At 31.3% G+C, this 2,720-nt stretch overlaps 1 long non-coding RNA gene across 1 annotated transcript; it reads right to left on the bottom strand.

Annotated features, from left to right (window-relative positions):
* Positions 1–978: 978 nt before the first annotated feature.
* Positions 979–2,477, bottom strand: LOC108966338. The gene is made up of 2 exons (XR_001993179.1): positions 1,288–2,477; positions 979–1,207 (listed from the first exon to the last, which is right to left on the bottom strand). It is a non-coding gene; the product is annotated as an uncharacterized LOC108966338 (long non-coding RNA).
* Between the last annotated feature and the right edge of the window lie 243 nt (positions 2,478–2,720).

The raw sequence follows: 2,720 nt of genomic DNA, 5'->3' as shown, positions 1-2,720 counted from the left end.
ATATTAATTCTATTATGCATCAAATTACAAAACGTTTCATGATATATATTTAAATTTCGCATTATCTTTGATTTTTATTGTTTTAAATTTTTATTAGCGATCTTGAACGGCGGCAATAAATTCCTCCGTTCACATATATTTTTGGTATAATTTCAATCTGGCCGTTCCAGTCATTCCAATTGCAAAACGTCAAACCCTACTCAATCCAGTCAACTGTCAAAGTTCGATAGGTTTTGACGTTTAGCAACTTCCAGTGAGAGAGGAGTTGGGCATCCCATTATCCCTGCATGTAAGTATTAAGCTGAAAGTAAAGTTGTTAGATAAGTTCCTTTTGRTATGGCTTTTTCTTCTAAAAATGTTTTGGACACATCAAGTTGTGAATTATATTCAACGTCTATTTCATTTATTATAGCTTCTTCGTCAATATTACAATCTTCGCTGTCAATAATAAAATTGAGAAGCACCATACAAGCCATTATTATGAGTTTTGCCATAACTAAGTTCTGGATTTCAAGATAACTAAGAATCCGATTCATTTTTTTTTTTTTTTTCAAAATAGCCAAAGCCTGCTTTATGAAGACTCTTGTTGAACTTAGCACATAGTTGAATATTTTTTGTTCTTGTGTAAGATAGCCATTACCTTTGTATGGTATTATTAAAAAAGTCTCTAAAGGGTAAGCATCGTCTCCCAATAAGTGACATTTTACCGAAATTTTAAGCGTCTTGTTTATGATAACTTGTCGCATTGGGCTGTTGCGCCATATGGATGCATCACGACACCGTCCTGGATATCCAACGAATACATCAGTAAAACGAATTTTGGTATGCGCTATTGCCTACATATATATATTGAAGTTACATTTTAGTGTTAAATATAAAGATGAAGAAGATAATACTTGCCTGTACAACAAATGAATATTGTCCTTTTCTATTGTAATACGCACGACTAGACCCAAACTGCTCCATAGTAGCTGGTTGGCTTTGGTCGATTGCTGGAAATTTTATTAACTCTGCTTTTAATCGACTAATTGCTTTTATTCTACGAATAAAGTTGTAATATGCAGTACCAATACTTAAGTGAAAATGATCACTTAATTCACGAGAACTGTTTTGGTTGCTATATTTCCATTGAGTTATGTACATAAATCTTTCTAACGATAAGCACGGCCGATCAGTTGGAGGTTAATGGCTTTAACATAGTTTGAAGCTATTGTGAATGTATTTTTGTAAAATATACAAAACTTATGCTTATATACATATGTATGTACATATTGTATGTATAGTTACCTTACACCTGGAAGGTTTCATCATTTGGCATTTCGATAATAGTTTTCCAGAATCCCGAATTTTTAGGCAACTTTCTTCTAATGTATATAATGATAAAAAATTATTATATTTGAAATTATTTAAAATGTACACTCTTTTATGTTTTTATTTAAATATTTTACAAAAAATTTGAATGTTGTTTGTGCTTTTTTTTCTGAGAAACGCAAAAAACGTTTACAATTGCACTCTTGGCTATATTTTGATCCATTTTGATATTTTTGCGCTCGTTGAATTAAAATTTCTAAAACASCTTTTTGCGAATATAAACTTTGGAGTAAAAGTGTTGCAAAACGTCAAAATACACAATGCGTAGTAATATGATGTTATTTAACGTTGCATACAGATGATGTATAAATACTGCAGTAAAAGAACTTCAAAACTTTACAGTAGTTCGTTTTCGAAGTCAGCCATTCTTATGTAAGAAGACAAAATAGAGAAAACTCAGGCAGTTGCTCGCGAGAACTTAGCGTAGTAATTAATTTACATGTATACCGATCGTCCATAAATTATATGCATAGTAAATAAGCGAATCTGTAAGCTTACTCGGAGATCGGAAATATCATTATTTTTCTCATTTAACACCGAAAATTCTCAATTCTGCTATTTTCGAGTCCCATGATGGAAAACTGTGGTTAAACATGCTAGTTTGTAAGAATGCATGCGAATTGGTATACATATTCTTAATTCTACCGATACTTAATCTGCACACTTCTCGCTTCAACAGCAGCAACCACCAATCTCGTCCTGCAACAGTAAGCAGTATAACCTGCCTCAATCTTCTACACTCTTATTTCAGTAATGGCGCACAGAAAACGATAACACAATATATATATTTTATAATCCCGCACCACCACAATAAAGAATACCACTTTAGTTTTAATTTTAATCTTCCTTTTAATTTTCTTCTTTCCTTCAGGTCTTGTCACACCGGCGTCATAAAAATTAATGAATAAAATACAAGAAATTCAAACCTAGCATTTAACAGAATATGTAAACTTAACATCCTAACGGAGTTTTGCATGAATATTGTATTTTACTTATGAAATTCAAACTAATTATTGCATCATCCAATGTTTGCCAATATTGGTATAACATAGCTTCACATTCATGGGTTGCCATGTTTCTTCAATTTAGAGATTCACATGCATGGATTGTCAACACGTATATAGTCAATTTGGACTTGCATATTTAATAATTTTATTTGATTTTTTTAGGTTTTTACTTCAAAATAAATATTTTTGAATTATATTGCTAGATATAGAAATTAAATTTATTACAACATATACGCATACATCTTCCATCATATTAATCTTATACACTCGTGTATGTATCTGCATATACTCATATGAATGCATGTATAAGCCTGTGCGCATTCATATATACTATTACATGTG

Source organism: Bactrocera latifrons, unplaced genomic scaffold, assembly GCF_001853355.1.
Source record: "Bactrocera latifrons isolate USDA-ARS-PBARC rearing strain unplaced genomic scaffold, ASM185335v1 scaffold_1590, whole genome shotgun sequence".
Classification (NCBI taxonomy): domain Eukaryota; kingdom Metazoa; phylum Arthropoda; class Insecta; order Diptera; family Tephritidae; genus Bactrocera; species Bactrocera latifrons.
Note: the sequence above shows the minus strand (reverse complement) of the source record. Positions and strands in the feature narration are given on the sequence as shown.